Genomic DNA, 25843 nt, shown 5'->3' on the forward strand with positions numbered 1-25843 from the left:
AAGAAAAAAAATAGAGAAAAGGCTTACTTGGAATACAAGTTCATTAAGAGCCACTGTAAATATCCTAAAGGCTAAGTTCATTGGGTATTTAGCAAAGCCAACACTTAGAAAGCATCTGGAGCCCATGAAAGAGTATGATTAATTTGTAAGTAGAGGCTCGGCCTCGCTCAGTGGCGCCATGAGAGGAAAAGTTTGCAGGAGCGCTGCGGGGCCTCGCGCGACCTGACGCCCGCTCCCTCTGCGGCGCCTGGTCCTGCCCAGGCCACAGCGCCCGGCGGCGTCCTGGCCCAGAGCCTCCTCCTCCGACCCCAAGGGTCGCCTGGGGGAAACACCTTGGGGCTCCTCAGGCGGGTGGAGGAGCAAGGGTCCCAGGAAGACCCACGGTTAGTGCGGAGGGTCGGGGCCCGTGGCGGGGCGCTCCGGAGGGCAGGCCCCGCGTGGACCTGGCCCCCGCCCCCCGCGCCCTCACCCCCCCCCCCCCGCGCCCTCACCCCCCCCCCCCCCGCGCGGCCCTCGGGCCCCCCCCCCCCCCCCCCCCCCGGCGGCCCTCGCCCCTCCCCCGGCCCTCGCCACTCCCCCGCCCCCCCCCCGCGCGGCCCTCGCCACCCCTCCCCCCGCCCCCCCCCGCGCGGCCCCGCCCCCCGCCCCCCCCGCGCGGCCCCGCCCCCCCGCTCCCCCCGCCCCCCCCCCCGCGCGGCCCCCGCGCCCCCCCCCCCCCCCCGCGGGGCGCCCCGCTACCCCCATTGCGCAGGCCCGGCCGCCCCAGCGCGCATGCCCTGGGCTCGGGAGCGCTGCTGGCCCCCAGCCGCCCCTGTGATCCTGTTGGCTGCTGTCAGGTCCCAGCCGCCACTGGCTGCGCCGCTTGGACTTCTTGCGGCCGGGCGGTGAGTTTCCTGCGTGAGCAGCGGCGGGGGCGTTCTCCCGCGCAGGGGCGGGCGACATTCCGCGCCCCCACTTTGCTGCGACCTTTGCGGGCTCGCCGGCGGGTGCGGGCGGTAAGCGTCTGCGCGGGGCGGAGGGACGCCGTGCTGCGGGAGGGAGAGCTCCGTGTCAATTTTTTTCTGGCACCAACCGCGGCCGGAGTCTGTGGCGCGTGGGCGGTGAGCGCGGGGACCCCGGCGTGGCAGAGCCATGGATGGACCGGATCGGGGCCTTGGACTCTGCAAAAAGCTGCGGTCACAGTCGCAGCGAGACCGGGAGATGCGCTCCCGGGTCCGTCTGGGGGTTGGCTCGTCGGGCGGTGGGGCCTGCTGGACTCCGGGCGCCCTCGCTGGCTTTGTCGTCGGGCTCCTAGGAGGAAGACAATGGGAAGCCCCTGTCCTCCGCCTGGTCCTGCCCAGACCCCCGCGGAGGAAGCGGAGCGAGTCCACCTTGGCCAAAGAGGACATCATCGATGGGTTTGCCAGGACCAGCTTTGTCCCTTTTGAAGGGCTGGAGGTAAGCGCCCCCTCCCCCACGTCTGCCTTTACGCACAAAAATTGGAAAAAAATGGTTTCTGTGTTCCTTCCAGAAACAGCACTGTTACTTGCACTTGGCTTCTGCTCCTAACTTTGCTACTCTGTATGTATTTAACCCTAAGCAAACTTCATAATCTTTTGTACCTCATTTTATTTTATTTTTTTTTAAAGAGAGAGTGAGAGAGGGGGACAGAGAGAGAGAGAGAGAGAGAATTTTAACATTTATTTATTTTTTTCTTAGTTCTTGGCGGACACAACATCTTTGTTGGTATGTGGTGCTGCTGAGGATCGAACCCCGGGCCGCACGCATGCTAGGCGAGCGCGCTACCGCTTGAGCCACATCCCCAGCCCCTGTACCTCATTTTAAAGGTGTTGAATGTATACATTGCTACTACACCTTCCAGCAGTGGAAGTATGTGATTTTACAGATGACTGAATGCTCTGAATAAGATTAAGAAAGCTTTTTTTTTTTTTTTTTTTTTTTTTTTTTTACAGTGTCTACAGGTCAATCCAAAGTGCTGTAAGTGTCCTCAGCTCTTAGGTTGTTTGGTATCATTGAAAACTATAGTATGGAGTTGTTTTTTAAAATAGGCTCAAATTTTCACTTGTCTTAGTGTTTCACTTTGACTTGTAGTGATACCTACTTAGAACTTTAGGGAAGATGGGTTAACTAGTGCAGAGGATGACAAGATGTCTGGAAAAATCATTATTTGAAATACTCTCCAGATAAATAAATAAATATTCTCCCAGTATTAGGGATTGAACTTAAGGGTGCTCTTCACTGAGCTACATCCCCAGCCCTTGTAAGAATTGCTTTATTTTGAGGCATGGTCTTGCTACATTGCCCAAGTTGGCCTTGAATTTGTGATCCTCCTGCCTCAGCCTCCTCCAAAGCTAGGATTGCAGGCATGTGTCACCATGCTTGGCACTCTGGTTATATTATTTATTGTGCTGCCATATGAATTTTCCACCTGTTCTTCTAACTAAACTTAATTGTGTGTATGTTTATATATTTATCTATTAGGGGATTCTATCTTAAAATGAAATAGCGGCATAAAAAGGAAAAACCACAAGTATTACAGAAAGTCTTTAAATAGATATTGGTTTTAGTTTTACCATGTATAACCTGTGTATCTTTGTGCAATTTATTCAAATCTCTGATCACCTGGCTCCTTGGATGTGAATTCGAGTGATAACATTGCTTATATTTCTTTATATCTATAGAGTAAATGCTGGCATTACTCAAATAAGAAGGGCTTAGAATTATAACTGTTGATAACTCCTTCAAAAAGATGTTCCAAGAAGTAAAATGGGCCTATGAAAAATTCTTTAAACATAAAGTCCTATCCACCTGTTCATCATTATTAATTGTTACTATTGTTAGGCTTTTCATGCAGAATGCATGCTACTTAATTAATATTTGGATTATCAGATATGAGTTTTAATTTGTGGAATATAGTTTTTCTTTAATTCTATCAAGACATATTGCATTAATATTTATTGGTACTATCTTTCCCTTCCTAGAGAAGTCCCTACATTATCATGATTTATTTAATTTATTGAACATTTATTTTAAATAAACATTTAAGAATGTATATTTGCTATGCTCTGCTTTAGCTATATCAAATTTTGACACACAGTGCTTTGTTTTCAATGTCATTGAAATTACATTGTGATTTTCTATAAAACCCTTGTTTTTTGTAAAAGAATGCTTTTGAAATTTATTCCTGTCCTAATTTTTTTTTTATTTGCAATTGGTTTATTGACAAAACCAGGTCATTTGTTTTATAGTTTGTCTTACTCAAAATTTTGGTAATGTATCCTTGTCACATGTTTCTTTGTCCCCTCTATTTCCTGAAATTTGACTATTAAATCTAGAGCCTTAATCAGGTTTTAGTGACACATCTCTGGCAAGAATATAGTAGCCAGGCATGGTGTAACTTGCCTGTAGTTTCAGCTATGCTGGACGCTGAGGTACGAGGATTGGTTGAGCCCAGGAGTCAGCCTGTACAACACAGGGAGACTCTGCCTCCAAAAAAATAGAGAAAAAAGAAAGAAAACTTCATAGGTATTATTTTTGTGTTACCATTAACTGACAGTAACATGTTATCATCTTTTCTAATGTTAGCCATCAACAATTATTGTCTGCATCTTAAACAGTAATTGATAAAGGACGAGAGTGTATGTAAACATTACTTTTAACTGTTTGTTGAGATATTTCTATAAAACAAACGCACTCATATCAGCAATTTGACTCCCCAGATCAAATTCAGTCAGAAGAGGTCATATGAAAATGGGATAATTTCTTTCTCTTTACTGGATGTTTTTTTTTAAATAATGGACTTGTTCTCTAGCATGAACATGATGAAGCGTTCTTTTCTTAGTATCATTATGAAAGCACAGAATGAAACTTATGTGATTGTTTCAATTATGGAATCATGACACCAAATTTGTTCAGATTTTTGCATTAGAAACCATCCTGAGTCCTTCTAACATAAACTCCAATATATTTTCATAGTTTTCTTAATTGTTTCAAGATCATCTTGTGCATTTTTATTACTATTATTATTATCAATATATATTATAAAAAGTATTGGGTTTTACTCTGACATTTCCATATATACATGTATCATATTTTGATCATGTCTACCCTCCATTCTACTTTTTCTTGCTCTTTGCCCACCCCCCAGTATCCTTCCCCCTTCCCAATAATTTTTTTCTACTTCAATTCATCTCCTTCCCACTTTTTACCCTTTGAAAAAACACTAAGGAATGGTCTATTTGGATTTTTTTTTTTGGTGGTGGTGGTGGGGAGGGGGGAACTAGGGATTGAAGCCAGGGGTACTTAGCCATTGACATCCCCTATTTATTTTTACTTTGAGACAGGGTCTCACTCAGTTGATAGGGCCTTGCTTAGTTGCTGAGGCTGGCCTTGAACTTTTGGTGCTCCTACTTCAGCCTCCCAAACTGCTGGGATTACAGGTATGCACCACTATGCCCAGCTCTAGTTGGATTTTATGGTAAATCTATTTTTAGTTTTTTGAAGAATCTGTAAACGGTTTTCCATACCAGCTATACTAATTTACATTTTCATCAACAGTTTATACAGATTCATATTTTTTCCACATTTCAACTAGCATTTGTTATTTTATTTTTTGCTTTTGCTTTGGTTTGTTTATTTATATGACAAGAGCCATTCTGAATAGGGTGACAGGAATCTCCATGTAGTTTTTTGTGATTTATTAAGGCTAAAGATATTATTTTTACATATATTTGTTGTCTTGTATTTGTATTCTTTTGAGAAATGTCTGTTCAGATCATTGGTCCAGTTACTGATTGGAATATTTGTTCTTTCTAAAGATTAATTCTCTGTCAGATGAATAGCTGGCAAAGATTTTTCCTCATTCTATAGATTTTCTCTTCACTCTCTTGGTGGTTTCCTTTGCTGTGCAGCAGAGTTTTGATTTATTGTAATCCTATTTGTCAATTGTTGCTTTTGTTTCCTGAGATATCAAAGTACTATTCAGGAAATCATTGCATGTTCCAGTATTTTGAAGTGTTTCCTATATGTTTTCTTCCAGTAGTTTCAAAGTATTAAATTAAGATTTTGATCCATTTTGAGTTGATTTTTCTTCAGGGTGATTGAAATCTAGTTTCAGTCATCTGCATGTGGATATCCAGTTGTCTTAGTACCATTTGTTGAAAAGGCTTTTCTCCAGTATATGACTTTTGGAACTTTATTGAGATCAGCTGTCTGAAGATACATGGGTTTATTTCTGGGTCCTCAATTCATTTATATATATATATATATATATATATATATATATATATAGAGAGAGAGAGAGAGAGAGAGAGAGAGAGAGAGAGAGATTGTAATGAAAATTGTATTATCTGTAAATAGGGAGATATATCTTATTTATGTTTATATTCTTTTTTTAATATTTATTTTTTTAGTTGTAATTTTACATAATACCTTTATTTTAATGTGGTAGTGAGGATCAAACCCAGGGCCTCACATTTGTGCTAGGCAAGTACTTTGCTGCTAAGCCATAACTCCAGCCCCTTTATATTCTTTTTTTTTGTATCCATGGATATCTGTTTTTATGTCTATACCAGGTTTTTTTTAATTGCCAAAGGCCAATGTCTCGGCTTGGCACCAGAATCACGAGCCACCACACAGCTTTGTAGATTCAAACAGCAATTCTTTATTCCAGCTCTCACACCGCCTCCACACAGGTCCAGGGGCAAACACGTTCTGCCGTCTCCCGCACAATCCACCTACTCCACGAGGCTCTCTCCAAAATCCCATTTTAATCTCAGGAGAACTCAAGGGAACAAGCAGCAGGAACACCCTAATCCCAGCAATAATCTTCAACCGCCAACTTCCCTAAAACCCATATCTTAAACTGGCAACGCCTTAAACTCAAGGAGCCGGTTACTTCCTCAAACCTGATCAGCTCTAAACCCGAATCCGCCTTGGTCCTTGAGCAAGGTCACCTTATTAAAGCATGCATGCAATGTTCCATCAAATGTCCTCTAAGCAGCATGGGGTACGCTTGGCAAGGAAATTTCGATGCGTCATTCCTACTTGGTAATGGCCCTCAGCATCTCCCCCCTTCTGATTAATTAAACAACAAGCAATGCGGCTTAGGACCGTGCCTGGTAGGTTGTCCAATTCAACATATGGTTCTTACCCGTCATCGGATGAACTGACCTCTAGGCGTCAGTCCCCTGTCTTAGGTTGAATCCACTGCAATCAGATCAACCCGTCGCTGACTACCGGTCCAGCATTCAGCCATGCTTGTGGATAGGCCTAAGCACCAGTGGGGGGGTGAGGTTCTTGCCTCACCTCTGTTGGCCCCCAAATTTAACCTTGGTGCCAGTGGGGGGGTGAGGTTCTTGCCTCACCTCTGTTGGCCCCCAAATTTTAGACCATCACTAGTAGAAGGGAGGAAGATACAGAAATGCCACGACACCAAGCCAATTGACGGCTCCTTTGGAAAAATTGCATCACTGGTGACACCATCAGCAAAGATGCCAGCATTACCACAATTAACATGGGGTGCGCTGGCAAGGAAATTGCATCACTGGTGACACCATCAGCAAAAATATGCCAGCAGTACCACAATTCGCTGCACCAGACGATAGTTCACGATGCATGCAACTGATATATAGTCCAGGCAAGTTCTGCAGGCAGTTCAAAGTGGAAGAGTCTATCAATATATCCATTTCCTCCCAAAGTAAATCAAGTCCTTGATTGAGCATTACTTGTTGAGTTATATTCATTGATGCATCAGTTTATACAGTTTACTGTGGTAGCTATCATAGAAGCTGTAGTTTGGTTTTCTTAGTCTTCACCGGCACTGGGATGGAGATGGGAATTCTGGCAATGATGTTAAAGAGACATTATCCTGAACAGAATTATTAAATATAATGAAAAGGAAAAGTGAAAGTAAACAAACAGATCTGTTAATCACCTTTAAAAACAATAGTAAGCAAACAGATCTATTAACCACCCTTGAAAACAATCATTAACAGCTGTTTACCTAATTAGATTAAACCACTTAAATCACGTGAATAAAAAAAAATTCGGATCCATTTTTTCATGAGCGCTCCTCATATAAAAATATGGACATACACACATACTGACATGCAACACAAAACAGTGCAGACATAACATACAACACATAAGACAATAATAACGGCCTTGTAGCTTTACCTAGGTAAAATCTCCATTGCAATGTTTAAAAACTCCACAGTCAAAAAATAAAACACAGTCAAAAAACAAAACTGATCAGAAAAACATTAACCTAGGTTTGTATAAGCTCAAAAAATAAAATAGAACTTTACGATGTGGGAAAAATGCAATAATAAAATAGATATTGAAAAAAGGCACCGTGGTTAATCACTGTCGCAGATGTAAGAATAGCCAAGCTGGAGCTCTGGATTTCAGCTGTTATGGATTTCAGTCAAATCATCTTCTTTTTCTGTAGAAATTGTTTTGGTTAACCTCTCTGGAATCCAAATCGGCTGCTGTTCTCCCTGTGGGAACACACAAACGGAACCCCGACTCCAGACAATAACTGGATCGGGACCTTTCCATTGTCCTGTTAGAATATCTTTCCAAAGTACCTTAGGCTTATGTACATTTTTCGGATACATATGTCTTTCCGCAGCACTAAGTCCTGATGAATCCAAATTTAGAAAGTTTAGAGTAAAAAGAGTTATTTTAAGTTTATCTTTGGGGGATATATACCCCTTTCCAATTCCCTCTTTTTGCTTTAATAGGTACGTTTTAATAGTTTGATGAGCTCTTTCAACTATGCCTTGTCTCTGTGGATTGTATGGGATTCCTGTTATATGAGTAATACCAAATGATGAGCAAAATTGTTTAAAAGATTTAGACGTATAACCAGGACCGTTATCAGTTTTTAACTGTTTAGGAACACCCACAGTGGCAAAATTTTGTAAGCAATGAGCTATAACATCTTTAGTTTTTTCTCCAGCATGAAGGGAGCCCATCAAAAATCCAGAAGAAGTATCAACTGTAACATGTAAATATTTTAATTTTCCAAATTCTGGCAAGTGTGTGACGTCCATCTGCCAAATATGGTTAGGTATCAGTCCTCTAGGATTGACTCCAAGATTAACTTGTGGTAAAAAGGTCACACAATTTTGACATTGTTTTATTATATGCCTGGCTTGTTCCTTAGTTATTTTAAAACGCTTTTGTAAAGTATTAGCGTTAACATGAAACCTTTTATGAAAATTTGTAGCTTCTTCTACAGTAGAAAAAATATGTATATCATGTGTAGTTTTATCTGCTAAATCATTGCCCAAACTAAGGGCTCCAGGCAATCCTGTATGTGCCCTGATATGTCCTATGAAGAATGGATCTTTTCTATCCCAGATTAGACTTTGTATAGTGGAAAACAAAGAGAAAACAGTAGAGGAAGGGGAAATCCTACCAGCATCTTCAAGGGATGTTATAGCATTAACTACATACTGGCTATCAGAGAATAAATTAAACACAGAATCTTTGAACATCACAAAAGCTTGTAGAACTGCATTAAGCTCTACCTTTTGAGCTGACTGTTTGGGAACTAAAAATGTAAAAGTTTGATCAGGGGTAACTACTGCAGCTGTACCATTATTAGACCCATCAGTGAATATATTTGGAGCATTCATGATAGGTGTTTTTCTTGTCATTTTAGGAAAAACTACAGGATGCTTAGACCAAAAAGACAACAAAGGATTAGATGGTAAATGATTATCAAATGAAACATTCGATTTACACATGATTATTGCCCAAGTATTTAATTCATTAGCTAACTCATCAATTTGCTCCATAGTATATGGAGTAATAATTTTATTGGGAGAAATTCCAAACACTGTCTTTGCTGCTCTTATACCTTTGAGTATTAATTGTCCTACAGCCTCAGGATACCTAGTAAGAATAGTGTTAGGAGAATAAGATAAATGTATCCACAATAATGGACCTTCCTGCCAAAATACTCCTGTAGGAATATTTCTTGTTGGTAGTACAATAAATAATAAAGGCAAACTTATATCAATTCTATCTAAATGCATATTTTCCATATATGTCTCAATAATTTTTAATGCCTTTCTAGCTTTAGGAGTTAACATTCGGGGTGAATTTGGATCTGATGGACCTTTTAGAATATCAAATAAAGGTCCCAACTCTCCTGTTGGTATGCCTAGATAAGGCCTTATCCAATTTATATCTCCCAACAACTTTTGAAAGTCATTAAGTGATTTGAGTTGATCTACTCGTATTTGAATTTTAGGTGGACGGACCATGGTTGAGGATAATAGAACTCCTAAATAATTAATTGGAAAATTTAATTGTACTTTGTCTATTCCTATCTCTAGATTATAATTTTTTAATAAGTTTGTAAGTGTGGCATAACATTCCAGCAATATGTTTTTATCTTTATGTGCCAATAATACATCATCCATATAGTGAAATATTTTTAGTTCAGGATTTTGATTTCTAAGTGGCTGGATTGCTTTATTAACATATATTTGACACATAGTTGGACTGTTAGCCATTCCTTGAGGGAGTACTTTCCATTCATATCTCTCATCAGGACCTTCATGATTTAATGCAGGGATAGTAAATGCAAAACATGGACTATCCTCGGAATGAATTGGAATCGAAAAAAAGCAATCTTTAATGTCTATAGCTAAAACATGCCACGTTTTTGGTAAAGCAGACAATTGAGGAATCCCTGATTGAGCAGGTCCCATAATGACCATTTCATTATTAATTGCTCTTAAATCTTGTAATAATCTCCATTTACCCGATTTCTTTTTGATAACAAAAATGGGAGTATTATGGGGAGATACAGAAGGTTGTAAATGTCCTTCCGCTAATTGTTGTTTGACCAGATCATGGGCTACTTGTATCTTTTCTTTAGTCAGGGGCCACTGAGGAACCCACACTGGTCTTTCTGATTTCCAAGTAATTTTGATTGTCTCAGTGGCCCTTTCTGAAAATCCAACCCATGTCTGTCTGTTCCTTGATCTATTTGAATTGGCGCTGCTATACCTTGTTCTTGTTTTCCTAATCTTTTTTCTTTCCTGATACCTTGTCTAGCCCTAGTAGTGGGCACATTAGGATTGATGTTATTTGTTAACATCAAACCTAGTTGATCTAGGACATCTCGTCCCCATAAATTAATAGGAAGGTGATCCAAAACATATGGCTGTATAGTTCCTTCACATCCTTCAGGATCCTTCCAATCTAATACCATAGCACTTCTATGGGGATTAGTCGCCACTCCTAGGCCTCGAAGCGTTTGAGTGGCTTGTTGTAATGGCCAATGTTTTGGCCATTCTTGAAGAGATATGATGCTAAGGTCAGCACCTGTGTCCAGCAGTCCATTAAAGTCACGACCCTGAATATTTAGTTTTAACATTGGGCGAGAATCTAAATTTAAAGACAACATAGCCCAATCTACACCTGTGGAGCCTAATCCCTTGGAACCTCTTTCTACATTAAGACTAGAGAACTTATTATGTAGGCTGGGTAGTATTAACAACTGTGCTATTCTATCTCCAGGTGAAATTACTGATATACCTCCTGGAGAACTAGCTATAATTTTTATTTCACCTACATAATCGGGATCAATTACCCCAGGACTTATCATAAGTCCTTTTAATGTAGATGAACTACGTCCCAACAATAAGCCTACTGTTCCTTGGGGAAGAGGTCCTTTTACTCCTGTGGGAATGATTTGAACTCCCATCTCTGGAGTTAATACTGCTCTGGCAGAGGCGCAGATGTCCAACCCTGCGCTCCCTCGGGTTTGTCTGATGAGGGATTTAATGGACAATGTGTCCTGGGCACAACCCTGATGGGGTTTCTGGGTTCCTCCACTGCCCCGTATATTTGTGGTTGTGGGCCCCGGAGCATTGGGCCCCCCGGTCCGTTTTTTGGCAATGAAGCCTGGTGCCTTTCTCCACGATATCGTGGGTAAATACCTGATCCTTGTCCGTTTTTTGATAAGGGAGTACCTTCTATGGTGGTTTGAGAACGGCATTCATTAGCCCAATGTCTCCCTCTACGGCATCGTGGGCAAATACCCGGTATTCTATTCCTTTGATTTCTAGTTTTGTTAAACCCTCCTCTTATGGGGCAACTCCTTTTAAAATGTCCTGTTTGTTCACAATTATAGCATGTTTCTAGCCTGGCATCTAAAGCCTGTTGTACTGCAGCTGCCAAGACTTGCCCTTGTTCATTAACATCTCTACATAATTTAATATATGTGTTTAAATCTTCATGTCTCCATGGTCTAATAACCTCTCTGCAGCAACGATTTGCTTGGTCATAAGCCAGTTGTTTTATTAATGGCATTGCTTGTTCTGTGTCACCAAAAATTTTGGCAGCCGTTTGAATAAGCCTATCTACAAAGTCAGCGTAAGGTTCATTAGGTCTCTGTATTACCTTAGATAGCTGACCTTGTAAATCTCCATGTCCTTGTAAAGTCTTCCATGCCCTAACTGCGTCTGCAGCAATCTGTACATATACAGCAGGATCATATTCCATTTGTTGCCGCTGACTCTCATAAGGTCCCCTTCCTAATAACATTTCAAGACTTCTTTGAGGGTAACCGGCTGCTGCATTTCGCCTAGCTGTCTCCATGCAAAATTCCTCATTGGCAACCTTCCATAACAAATATTGTCCTCCATTTAGCACAGATTTACACATGCTAGCCCAATCTGCTGGCGTCATGTCCAAGTTAGTAATGGACTCCACCATGCTTACCGTGAAGGGGGCTTGAGGACCATAGGTTGTTACAGCCTCCTTTAACTGCTTCACTGTGTTAAATTCTAAAATACGGTGAATTCGCCGCCCTCCTGCCTGTTCAAACACAGGGCATGCTAATCTTTGAGGTCCTGTCTCAGGATCCCATCTATCAACTACGGGGTTTGAGGGCCACTCAGCTGTCTCCATCGGTGGGGCTGTTGGTTGAATTACACCCTCTGGTAAAACGGAGTTAGTGACAGCCTCTTGTTGTGGCCTTTTTTCTAATAACCCCTTTTCCTTTAAATTTTCTCCCTTTCTCTGACTAGCTTGAGAGACCTTCTCTTTTGTTTGACCTAAAATGTCTTCCTCCATGGTCTGAATCTCTAACAATTTACTTAACACTTTTTCGGCTTCTTTTTTAATAATTTCTAATCTTCTATAAAGATAACGCAATCCAATAAGATAACACAAAACAAAACCACAACTGAATGAAACAAAAACTGAATAAAAATTCACTGTATCAATTTTCTCTTTCTCGGGGCTAACAAACTTCAAACCTTGAGTCAACCATTTTTCCCAGTTTGCCTGAGAAATTTCTAGGGATAGGCAGCTTGAAACAAAAATGAAATAAATCAAAACAAGAACACATTGTTTTTTGAAATGGTCACCCATTCTCTCGCCTTCCCTCAGGGGGGAGCGATTTTACTCACCTCCAAATTTCAGACGTTCCGCGTACGGGCCACCAAAATGCCAAGGCCAATGTCTCGGCTTGGCACCAGAATCACGAGCCACCACACAGCTTTGTAGATTCAAACAGCAATTCTTTATTCCAGCTCTCACACCGCCTCCACACAGGTCCAGGGGCAAACACGTTCTGCCGTCTCCCGCACAATCCACCTACTCCACGAGGCTCTCTCCAAAATCCCATTTTAATCTCAGGAGAACTCAAGGGAACAAGCAGCAGGAACACCCTAATCCCAGCAATAATCTTCAACCGCCAACTTCCCTAAAACCCATATCTTAAACTGGCAACGCCTTAAACTCAAGGAGCCGGTTACTTCCTCAAACCTGATCAGCTCTAAACCCGAATCCGCCTTGGTCCTTGAGCAAGGTCACCTTATTAAAGCATGCATGCAATGTTCCATCAAATGTCCTCTAAGCAGCATGGGGTACGCTTGGCAAGGAAATTTCGATGCGTCATTCCTACTTGGTAATGGCCCTCAGCATTTAATTAAATAGCTCTGTAGTATACTTTATTTATTTGCTTGTTTAGTCATTTGTTTATTTAATTTTAGCATTACAATTCTTAATACACCTTTATACCATAATTTATCATATTTTTGATTGTATATAAGGTATGTTGACACCAAATTCACATCTCATATTTTGTATACTGATGAGGGTCTCTATAGTATATTTTAAAATAAAGGATTACAATGCCTACATCCTTAGTCCTTTTGCTCAGAATGATTTTGATTATTTGTGGTCTTTGTTCATTCCAGATGAATTTTAGGATTTTTTTTCTATTTCTGTGAAGAACTGTGAAAGATGTCATTGGTATTTTGATTGTGATTGCATTGAATCCATAGATCACTTTCAGTACTATGGCTGTCTTAACAATATTAATTCTTCCAATCCATGAACATGGAGGATCTTTACATCTTCTACTCTCTAATCTCTTTCTTCACTACTTTCCAATTTTCACTGTAGTAATCTTTCGACTCCTTGTTCAAGAAACACTGATTTCTTTCTCAGTCCATTCATTACTGATATATAGAAAAGCTATTGATTTTTGTATATTGATATTGTATCCCTACTACTTTGCTGAATTTATTTATCAGTTTTGAGTCCTTTGGTGGAATCTTCAGGATTTTCTCAGAATATAATTGTATTATCTGCAAATAGGGATAATTCAACTTCCTCCTCTCATATTTATGTCACTTTAAATATTTTTCTTACCTAATTGCTCTGGCTAAAATTTCAAGCAATGTACTGAATGAAAAGGTTGAGAATAGATACTCTATTTCCTGATTTTAGAGGAAATGCTTTCAGTTTTTCCCCATTCAGAATGATGATGGATATAGTTTTATCATATATAGCTTTTATCATAATAAGGTATCTTCTTTCTATATCTAATTATTCAGAACTTAATCATGAAGGACTGTTGAATTTTACCAAGGACTTTTTCTGCATCTATTGAGATGATCATGTGATGTTTATTCTTGATTCTATTTATGTGCTGTATGCTGTATTACATTTATTGATTCATATATATTGAGCCATCATTGCATCCTAGGAATGAAACCAACTTGATCATGATATATGCTCTTTTTAATGTGCTGTTGAATTCCATTTGAAAGTATTTTATTGAGGATATATATTATCTATGTTCATCAGGGACATTGGTCTATAGTTTTTTGTTGTTGTTGTTGTATCCTCATCAAGTTTTGGTAACTGGGTCATATATTGCAGAATGAGTTTGAAAGGGTTTCTTTCCATTTTAATTCATGGAATAGTTTGAGGAGCATTGGTGGTCGTTCTTTAAAAATCTGGTAAAAATTCATCAATGAATCTGTCTGGTTCTTATACTTTTTTGTTGGGAAACTATTTATTACTGCTTCAATCTCATTGCTTATTATTGATCTATTTAGATTTTTTTATGTCCTATTGGTTCGATTATGGTAGGTCATCTGGGCCCAGAAATTTGTTAATTTTTTCTAGAATTTCCAGTGTATTGGTATATAGTTTTACTCAATATTGCTAATGATCCTATGAATTTCAGTGATATGTGTCATATTATCCTTTTTTCATCTCTTTATTTGTTTGGTGTGTTTTTTTTTGGTTTTTTAGTAGCTAAGTATTTGTCAATTTTGTTTATCTTTTCAAAGAACCACCTTTTAGTTTAATTGATCCTTTCTATTCTTGTATAAAATAAGTGGTTTTTATTTTGAAATTGCATATAGACACTGTCTTTTTCTTATAAGACTGCAAGTGCTCCTGCAACCCCTCTAATAAATAAGCACCACCCAACTTTTTTGAGGTCCAATGCTATTTCCAAACCACATGTTTCAAACATCCTGCCATCGGATGCACCCAAGAGGAGGTGTGCTCCATTGCCTCCAATGGCAGCATCTCAGAGTGCCCCTCAGGATCTTACAAACATACAGGAGAGGCCAGCTTCTTGTGTGCTGAAATCCACAAGTGTGGAGGAGACTGATAAGGTGGGTAGATTTGTTTTGTTTTACAGGATGAGACAAGGTTACGTAACTTAGACCCCCAAGAAAGTTAGTAACAGTTATTAATATGTAATAACATGAATAAGTACTTAACTAAAATTGGTACTGGGAAAAGATTATATGTAGTTTGATGCAATGAAGAATAAGTTGCTATTTTAAGGAGCTTTTTTTTTCAAGCAAATAGCTGGTTTATAAACATTAAGTCTTACTTAATGCATATATTACAGATGAAAATGCTTATTTTCAAATGAAAATGTTTTTAAACAACAGTCTTTGTGCTAATTCATGGGCTTCTAATTTGTATGTCTTCTTTACCTAATTTTGAGATTCTGCAGAGGAAATACTGGTGTGTACCTAAAATCAATACTCTATTTTTTAAAATGAGCCTTTTAATAGAACATATTGTGATTACCTTTATGTGTTCTTATGTTCAAAGCATTGTTCTATGTGTACCTTTTCCTTTAAATTTTATTTTTATTCTTTTTCTTTATTGTCTTATTTTTACTCCCCCAATTATTATTGGTTCCCTTTAATCCTAAATTTGGGAATTTATTAGCAAACACCTTTTTATGACTAAGCAATCTGAACATTCTTGCTTTATTCATGTGGAAGGTAGATGATTTTTCAAGTAAATGTGATTGAACATAAGATGATGTATTATGTTGCTTGTAATCACACAATGATTTTAATGACTTTGAGAGCAATTTTTATTTTGAAGTATTCAATACAACAGGTGGTCTTCTCATATATGGTTGAAGGATTTTATTTCCTCCTCAGAAATTTAGTAAATTCTAGCCTCAAGAAATGAACTCTTCCCATCACCTAATATGCATTTGGGTACTTTCTTAATTTAAAAAAAAAACCCAGCAACTTGATTATAGTTTTTTTTTGTAAACTATCATGTGTGTCTTTAGAACATAGCAATTTGAATAGAAACACATCTTTAAAGAAATGCTTAATGAAGTTGTTACTTAGAAAATCAACTCTCTTATTTCTATTAAGACGTCTAATTTAATGTTTGTGGTGTAAAATCTCATAAACAAGAATTTTTTTCTGTGATGGAGTCATTTTTCTGACAAACTTTTCCAGAGTTACTGCTTGGTAGTTGAGTGAAGCTTTGCAAAAAAGGTGATCATTGAGTTCAGTCTTGAAATGAGTGTGGGAGTCCATCGGTCAGGTGGAGGACCCTGTCCAGAGATTCAGTTCCTGAATACAATAGCTTGCCTGGGTGTGTGCAAGGATCAGATTGAACCAGCAAGGAAATCTAGAACCAAGTTAGGGTCAGAGACTTCATTTTGTGCTTGTAGCTTCTTTGCATTTCTTCATAGCAAAAGCATTTTCAGGGTTTTTTTATACTTGTATTTACCCTAAAATTACATCCTAAGTGTGTAAGTTATTATACTCTCAAGTAGTTACCAAAGCATCTTTTTCTGTATATAGAAATCATCATAGCCCCTGCTTATAAATCTTTCTTCTGGATTTCCTCATTTAACCCATTCCAGTGAAGTTCCTTTGTACTTGGATCCCCAGGAGGTCTAGGTTGTCTCTTAAAATTCTGGACTGTGCTACCAGTGACCTTACTGAAAGCTATTTCTTTTGATTCTCGCCCTCTGCTCTATGACCACTTGGTGCCCTCTGTTAAGTAATCTTTTTTTAGTATGTTGCCTTTGGCAAACTACACATCTTTATACAATTTTTGATTATTTTTTCTTTTGATCTGGACATCTGGATAGTTCTTTGGTGTATTGTTCAGCAGAACCCAGAATTTTATTTGTTTTTCCCTAGAGAAGCTGAAGAACCATTTTTTATTTATTCATTACAAAAGTGCATGTATGCACACACGTGAATTCTTGGTTTGCCTAGGCATCTTAGTGCCTTTTCCTTACATTCCTGGCCATATTTGATGTGAATAGTCACCCTTTGGTCCTGATTTTTTATCTTCTGCTGCATCTCACTGTGTACCTCCGTACCTTGCACAGATCCAGGAGGAGTCAGTTTTTGTTGTTGTTGTTTTTTTTTAGATGGGGATTGAACCAGTGATGCTTTATCACTGAGCAACATCAAAAGGTCTTTTATTTTTAATTTTGAGACAGAGTCTCGCTAAGTTGTTGAGGCTGGCTTTGGACTTGCAGTCTTCCTGCCTGAGTCCCTGGGATTACAGGTGTATACCATGGTACCCTGCTAGGAACCAACTTCTTATACTTTAACCACATCCTATTTTTATTTTCCTTGTTGTCACTCTTTTACCCATTGTCTGAATTGGAGATACCTGAATTCATGATTCACTATGTTCACTCTACTCTTTAAGAGGCAGCACATCTGTTCTTTTGTTACATCCATGGGCTGATAATTTTCACTATGTGATTTTAATAGTGTCCCCCCTATGTCCAGGTCTTAAATAAATGAAGTCATATTTAAAACTAGTGTTTTGTGGATATACTTATGGGTGTAGAGATGAGAGCATCTTAATTTTAAGTTAGACCCAAATCCACTGGTGAGTATGCCAATGATGAGTCCACAGAGAGGGCACATAAGGTGAAGACAAAGCAAAGGTGATGTCATGCTGCTGCATGCAGCTAAGGAGCACCAGCAGCCAGCAGAAGCCATGGGATCATGGCCTTTCCAACACCTTGATTTTCTTGATTTCAGATTTCTGGCCTTAGAAACCATGAAAGAAGAACTTTGGGTTGATCTAAGCTACTCATTCATGGAAATTTGTTATAGCAGTTATAGGAAACCAATATATCAGTAATTCCAATCCTGGTATTCTTCTGGTTGTACCTTGACCTCACTGTTACTTAGTGACTCATTACACGAATAAATCAACATATTTAAAACCAAAATCATTTTTTCCCTCCTAGACTGAAAAGCTAAAGATCATTTTTTAGTTTTTTCCTTATTCTTTCACATCTACTTAGAAACCAATTCTTCACATAGTCACCCTTCATAATGTCCTCCATTTCCTTTGCTGAAGTCATTCCTAGGAAAATACAGGCAGAGTAAGGTGAGAAATAGTATTGAACTTATCCTCAGGATGCTCTAAATGGAGCAAGCTGCCACATTTCTATTTGTTAATTATCATTTCCCAGTTCAGAAACCTCAGTTTGCTGTGATTGATTTTCTGGGTCTCAAGTTTCTTTACAGACTGATCATAACTTTTAAACTTTTAATCCTCATCATTTTCAGGATGCTTTTAACTCTGACCACAAGATTTGACTTACTGTCTCTCATGTGAAATCCTGCTTCCTTTCCTTTCATAATTGAATGGCCCGATTGCAGGTACAAAAGTGCATGTATGCACACACATGAATTCTTGGTTGCCTAGGCATCTCAGTGTCTTTTCCTTACATTCATTCCTACTATCCCATTCAGTGGATCCTGGTTTTTTTTTTTAACTTAATGAAGAATTTTTTTTTCATATTTTATCATAGAATACTTTTTACTTTCTCTTAACATGTCTCCCTGTGCCTTTTTATTTTTTTATGTATATGTTTAGGTAGCATGTTCATATATTACATAATGCTAAAGATAAAAAGGGGAATACAGTGAGAATCATCATTTTCTGCTTTGTCCTCAACTAAATTCTTCTGCCCAAGGCAACCAATATTGACAGTTCAAGTCCCTTTCAAGAGCTAATGAATGTATGCAAATTCAAGTCAATACTCATACTACCTATTGTTCTTTTCCCTTGGTCATGTGCTACCTATACCATGTTATTCCTCACTTTTGGTACTTAATGATTCATTTTGGATATCCTTATTAGAACATAGAGGGCTTCCCTTGTTTAAAGATTGAATAATATTACATTGATGGATATAACAGGATTTACTTACCCTGTCATCTAAAGATAAATATTAGGGTTAAATTGTTATTGTTTAAAGCGTAAAGCTCTGTTAAATTTTCCTTTTGTCCTCTTCCAGCTATAGGGCAGGAATTGTATTCTCCAGCAAAATCCTATAACACTGTAGGTATTCAAGAGAATTGGTGGTATAGTACAGAGAATTGACAAACATTAATAAGTAGAGCTTCCACATATCCAAGTATATTATATACAATGAGAATTTGTCATATCACAAAATTTTAGTATTTATTTCAGTTTTTTATTTGTTGAATTTTCTGAAACACTTGGGTAACATAGGTTGCTTATATTTAGTTTTATGGTAACTGGACCACGTGGCTTTTAGAAATGTTTTCTTAGGCTTTTATAGAAAATCCAGAATTTTGACAACCTTATATTTTAAAATCAAGGATGAACACCTAAAACATTATATTATATATTACACTGTGCATATAAATATAATTAACCATTGGATTGACATTACTTATATACAGACATTCAGAAAATTCAGCAAAGCATATCAATTACTTAGTTTACTGATTACTTGCTGAGGCTGGTCTTGAACTTGCAATTCTCCTGCCTCAGCCCCCTGAGTTACTAGGATTACAGATGCCACCACTCCTGGCTGAACTTTGAATTTTAACAAGTCACTATTTTATGTGATTGAAAGTACAGGCATGTTGGGGAAAATGTAACTGGAAGAAAAAATATTTGTACAAATCTGTTCTTAAGTATGCAGAGAATTTTAGATACACTTATGTCCTATGATTTTCATTGTCTGTGATGCAAAATAAGCTACAAGGGTGCACTGTTTAACAGAAGTACAGTGTTGCAATCTTTTCCATTTTTTTTCTTCCAAACTATACTAAAGCAGAAAGCAAATATTGGAAATATTTATGTGATATTAGAAATACAAATGCTTACTTTGTATGAGTAAAGTGACAGAAAATAAGTAAGAGAGATAAATACCAGTAATGTCTGACAGTGATTTATAATTAGCAGTTTTATCCATTTTGAGCTTTGAGTTCATTTTAGTGTTCTTTTAAAGTCACTAATACTATGTTTCCCACAATCAAGGCTTACCAATAAGTTAGTTCAACTGTATCTTGAAAAAAATTGTCAAACATATCTCATATATTTTTTTGGCTGCCCGTATTTAATAATTTGCCTAATTCCTCTAAGACATTTCTCAATATCGACAAATTAAGATATTTGGATTGTGTTTTTAGAAATTATACTGAAATTATTCACATTACAGGCTGTTGATTTTCTGAGCTGATTTTGGAAACTGATTGTGCAGTTTCCAAAAAGAATTCATAAAAGTTTAAAATTAGTAAAATAGTCTAAATTTTTCTTGGAATAGGTCTGTACCTAAAATTTTTCCCCATTTAAGACTGTATTTTATAGAATATATATTTCACTGTCAATTTCATGTCCTTAAATTTTTCTGTACTTTTTTCCCATTATTTCAGGCTTCATGTCATTTTCCCTATAAAGGTGGAGATATTCCTATCTACAAAAATGTTCATTTGAAAAGAAAAACTTTCCAATTAGAATTTTTCTGGCAGTTTTTAATGGAACTTTTGGGGCATTTTGTGCTTCTAATGATTCAAAATGTCAATTCTGTGACAAAATATAAAATATTTGACTCATTCTCTTATTTATGCAAACCATATCCCATGCATTAGTATAGAAAATATATACAGTTGTATATAGTAAGACCAACATGTGTGAAACAGGAAGTCAGAAATGCAGTGACTTGACTTAAATTGAAAGTGACTTATAATTCTGGAACTAAAACTAAGTTCAGAAATCTAGTTTCTGCACTGTATGTGCAGAAACTAGATTTATTACATTAGAAGAAGAGGTAAAAAAGTTGAATTTGTGGATAATCTTGACTCAGAATTCATAGAACCTTTGGGAGAATTTTTCATTTGACATATTTGGTGTGTCTTTGCGGCTTAGAGCTATGTGTACACAACACCCACCAGCTTTTCCACTGACCACTAACATGATATGCCATTTTCTTGGGATATTGAGTTGTGACTGAAAACACAGTCGGAATAATCTCTAGTGGATATTTCATTTTGTCTCCTTTTGCATTCTGCTACAAACACTCAAAGATTGAGCAATTGAGACTTTTGACATCTAGTATTATGCAAGTGAAATTTAATACCTAGAGTATTCATTTTTAATAAGTAACTTAATTTTTTCAAAATATGTGCTGTCTTCATCTTTTACTCACTTTTATATCAATGGCTTACAAGCAGATGATGTATCTGCTTGTATGAGTAGGTATATATTTGTTTTCATTTTACTTAATTGATTTTAATCCTACTTTTCAACAGAGTAATTAAGGTTGTACTCTTCTATATATAAAGTTTGTATTTGTAGTCTTTAAGAAATATACTGTTTTTTAATCCAGATCATCGGGTAACATTTTATTTTCCCCTCCACTCTCCTCTTATCATATGGAAAGTGGACCACACACATCATTCTACAATTGCCTAGGAACAGTGGTTACCATGGCATTTGCAGTTTGATACATCAAATACAGCTGTCTGTACTTCCAAAAATATGACTGGTTTCAGTAGAGAAATGCACTGGCACAATATATTTAATCTTTCCCAGATATAAAGCATATTTTGTTATTGTGGTTTTCATAAGGTTCATTTCAAGGGTCAGAATAACAAAAGCAATGGTGAATGCTTATATTATTGACTATTAATATTACATATCAAGTTTAAAGAATATTACCCAGTTAATGTCCACAATAAGCCTCTGTATCACTACTTTTAATTTTCTGCCCAGTTTACTTCTGACCGAAATGTAAAAAAAAAACTATGCTTATTATAAATTTAAATTTTAAATAAAAATATTATTCAAAGAACAATGGGTTGTGGGATTAATGTGGATTTCTCTTCCTTATCTATTAATATGCAAAAAAGTTGTTTCTCTCTAAAATTGCACAAGATATTCATAAAACCACATTGAAAACCATCAGTGTTAGGAGGCTTTCTTGACCAATCCTTGTGGTTCAAAGTTCGCTTAGCCTGTCTGCCATGGGAGAGATTCACCTTTCAGTGGTAATTGGTTTGTGATAACAGAGGCCAGGGCAGAGAGAAGTGGGCATCTTTCCTAGAATGATGGTGATAAGCTTATAGAGGTGGGGCACTGTCTGGAATGAAGCCAGCTATACATCTTTGGTGCATTTTTTGGAATCAACTGAATTGGCCCCAGTTTGTTTACCTGTTGGTGTTGCATATTCCCCTACCCTGTCCCTAGAAAGACTTCTGCTAAAATGATAACAGAAGACTAGAGTTAACACCATTCCCTATCTTTAAGCTTGATCATGGGTTCTGCGCTCTTCTGGTTCATCCTGTCTTTTCCCCACAAGATATACTATTGAGAGAGGCCATCATCTTTGGTCTTTAACAAAATGTAATAAGCAAAGGTTTCTCAATAACAAGAATTGGTTGTATGCTATCACACAAAATTGTAGGGCTTATGAAATGAAAGTGCATGTTGTTCAAGAGAAGTGTAAAAACATTTTCAGGTCATAACACAAGTTGAAAAATTTGTAATTTATTTCTTCTTTGCATAGAGAAGGGCTGGAAAAAAGAAGTATATTGTGGCAGAACAGGAATTGTCGTGGTTTGGAGTATGGTTACATTCTATTCTTGGGCCTATGATTTTTTTTTTGTCCTTGTCATTTTCTTTTCCATCATCATCTTCATTGAATTTCTCTGTGGCTTGGTTTTCTTCTCTGTAGAATAAGGTTTTGTAACTGTGTTCATCAAAGTGTCTTCCAGCTCTAGTATTGTAAAATTATTTTGATCCTTTTATTGTCTTTTAAAATTGGATGAAAGGGCTTTGTTGTGGGAAGCTTTGATCAGTGGTAATGAGATGGTGATGCCTACTTCAACTCTGTGAGGATTTATGAAACCTAAACTACAGAAACAACTTAAGACATTGAATAATGGACATCTTTCTCCCTGGACTCCTGAAGGACCACGTGGGTATCACTAAAAAGTGCTCAAAGACTTAGTTTCATGAAGATGTGTTCAAGTTAATGAAGTTGCTTAGATATTCAAGTTAATGAACTTTAATATTTCATACTATCTCATAGTATTTACAAGGAATATATAGCTGGCAAAGAATAATGTTGATCTGTACCTTAAAATATATATATATATAATTTATAATAATTTTACAGGATTTCTTAGGTTCTCTCTATTTACCCCGATCCTCCCCACATGTGAAAATAATATTGTAAACAGATAATAAAAAAAACTCCTAATAGATACATTAAATAACATTATTAAAATTAGGCTACTGTTTATATGCCTTAATTGATTTTTTTCTTTTTGTGTTCTTTTCTAGAATGCATTGATTCCAGTGACCCACATCTTATGATTCACCTAATGATTAATAAGTGACCTAGTAACTAGTGCAAAGCTAGTACTCAGCTAGTCATCAGTCTTTTGAACATTATTTAATTCTGTTTTCAACTTTTATTTAGTTTCATTTGAACCAGTGAATTTTGATTTGGATGAGAATTGTGGGACATTAACGATCTGGCCTGGTTTTCAACCTGACGTTGCCCCTTTTGCTAGAGGATTCTGTTTTTTCCTTGTAGTGTTTCCCTTTTCACAGAGCACACGGTTTGGTGATGTGTGTTTCTATTACAGGTGCAGTGGTCACTAATGGCAGACAGACTTATCAGTAGCTTTAACTAAATTAAATAATTGAATATCTCTAATGATTAACCATAACAGTTTCTCCTGGTAAATAGAAACCTATTTTCTCATATTGTAAACCCTTTTAGACTTAAAATAATTAAATTTTAACCACTGTTAAATATATATGTATGTATGTATGTGTGTGTGTATATATATATATATATATATATATATATATATATATATACACACATATATAATTTGACCAAAGGAAATGTATCCTGGTTATAAAAGGTAAACATTTATAAATTATTCTTTAATTAATTCTTCATGTAAACTTCACCTGTTAGATTGTTCAGATTTATATACTCTAATGCATATTCACGTACTCATCACCAGCATTTAACAAACTAGTGTTAATTATTTAACTTTTATTAAAGTCCTTCATGGTATGATGAAATAACTTGAGGTGATTAAAGGTGGAGAATTTTAGAACAGCGAATTCGGCTTATGCAGCAGACTAAGCACAGGTTCCTGAATATTGAACACTGTTGGGTTTTAAAGTTGATCATAATTGAGATTGATTCCAATAGGACCCCCAATTTCACTTTCACCAAAGAGAAAGGCAGTCATAAATATTTCCTTTTTTAAATATCCATACTTTTCACTTTAACCTTAATAACTATCATGTTTTTATTTTGTTTACGGAATACATTCACATGTCATGTAATAACAGCTGATAAATATGGAACATGTACTGTGTACTAGGCACCATTTTATATATGCTGAGATCATTTAAGGATCACAGCACCTTTTAACATAGATATGGTTACTTTTTATAGATGAGGAGACTGAAGGTCACAGAGACAGTAAATGACACATTTCTTGGTTCTCCCCCTAGTGTTGACCCCATAGTCCATTTTGGGGTTCACCATTATGGTGAGCTATCTTCCAACATAAAAAAAAAAAAAACTTCTATGAACCTCCCTCTGGTTCACACTAGGTGATTGAATTCTGATCAGTGCAAAAGTACAGTTACTTGGAGACTATTGGGAGCACATCCTGAAGGACACAGGAGAATATATTCTAAATGGAAACTTGTGTATTACTTAAAGAACTGTCGTAATTTAGGAAGTCTACTTTCTTGGCTACAATCTAACCAAGAAGTACTAAAGGGTTTTAATGTAAATACTCCATTTTTCCTGCAGACTTTCACCCAAGAAGAGGATATGTTCAGTAGATACAGACCATCTTTTCCTCAAGACCAAGTACTCCTCCAGGTTTTCTTAGTAGTGATATTTTAGTCAACCTCAAAAAACTTCAAATTTGACTTGTAGTAACTTTGTTTGGCTGTTACCTTGGCTGACTGAAGCTCTTTTCTGAGAGTATCTTTTTATAAAAACAACTAACCTCTTCTGTATCCCATAGGACGACTGAAAATATAAAGCTATTTTTTAAATGCTATTACTGGTGTTACATCTCAAAATTTACATTTCTATTATTAATCTTGTGTTGATTAACTAATCTCACAATTCTTATTAATTCAGAACTCCTGCTTTTGGATCATCTTATACTAATTGTTACATTTATATTTTGTCTCTTTATTTAGCAAGTTTTCACTATTAATTATAAGATGGAATCTAGTTATGACAGGCACAAGTTCTACCTCATATCAATTAGTAAGAATCATGTCTCTCCTAATGTCCTTGTTCTGAGGGTCTGTGGTTCAAACTGCAACTCTAGAAATGTACGCCCATTTATACCAGTGTTTTGTAGAATGACTATACCATATATGCTTCCCAAGGTATCCATAGCTTTGCATTCCCTCAATTGTCTTCATAAATGCTATTTATTTATTCTGACAAGTTTTAAATTCCTTGTTCATAGAAATATACATATTCTGTACAAAAATGCTAGCTTATTTTAGGATCTCTAGACTGATAAATATATGAATATGTGAGTATTCTGTATTTGAGTTATGGATATGTTTACATGAATTTGTGAGTATAAAAATTCCTCTATTTTTAAAATTTCTATGCTGTCTGCTTTACTGTATTATGAAAGTCTTTAGCTCTTAAACACTATTGTCTGTGAAGTTCATATCATGACTGCTTTTAGCATGTAATAGGTGAGATTCATAAGTGACAGTGATTGAGAATATGGCCTAAGGTGGAAGTATTTTTATTATATACCTCATGAAAGCAATCAGTCAAAACATGAGAAAGATGAAACTAAGGAGGAAGATCAAAGATGTCATTCCTTGGTGTGCTTTTACTGCATTGTTACTAATAAACCAGGTCTGCAGTGATAGTGATGCTTGAATAAGGCTAAACTGAAGTCAGTTTCTCAAGAAATAA

General features: G+C 37.2%; 1 protein-coding gene across 25 annotated transcripts in view; it reads left to right on the forward strand.

The window, feature by feature from the left end:
* The first annotated feature begins 752 nt into the window (after window positions 1-752).
* LOC144373881 (palmitoyltransferase ZDHHC19-like) overlaps window positions 753-25843 on the forward strand; it is a 75849-nt gene continuing 50758 nt past the window's right edge. For 22 of the 25 annotated variants that reach the window (XM_078036863.1, XM_078036864.1, XM_078036867.1 and 19 more), the window contains exon 1: window positions 760-1437. The gene's annotated coding sequence lies outside the window, so the exon portion shown is untranslated. Of the gene's footprint in view, window positions 1438-24552; window positions 24767-25843 lie in introns of those variants that run through there. The other 3 variants (XM_078036859.1, XM_078036869.1, XM_078036872.1) reach the window with 3 other exon arrangements.

Source organism: Ictidomys tridecemlineatus, unplaced genomic scaffold (assembly GCF_052094955.1).
Source record: "Ictidomys tridecemlineatus isolate mIctTri1 unplaced genomic scaffold, mIctTri1.hap1 Scaffold_52, whole genome shotgun sequence".
Lineage (NCBI taxonomy): Eukaryota > Metazoa > Chordata > Mammalia > Rodentia > Sciuridae > Ictidomys > Ictidomys tridecemlineatus.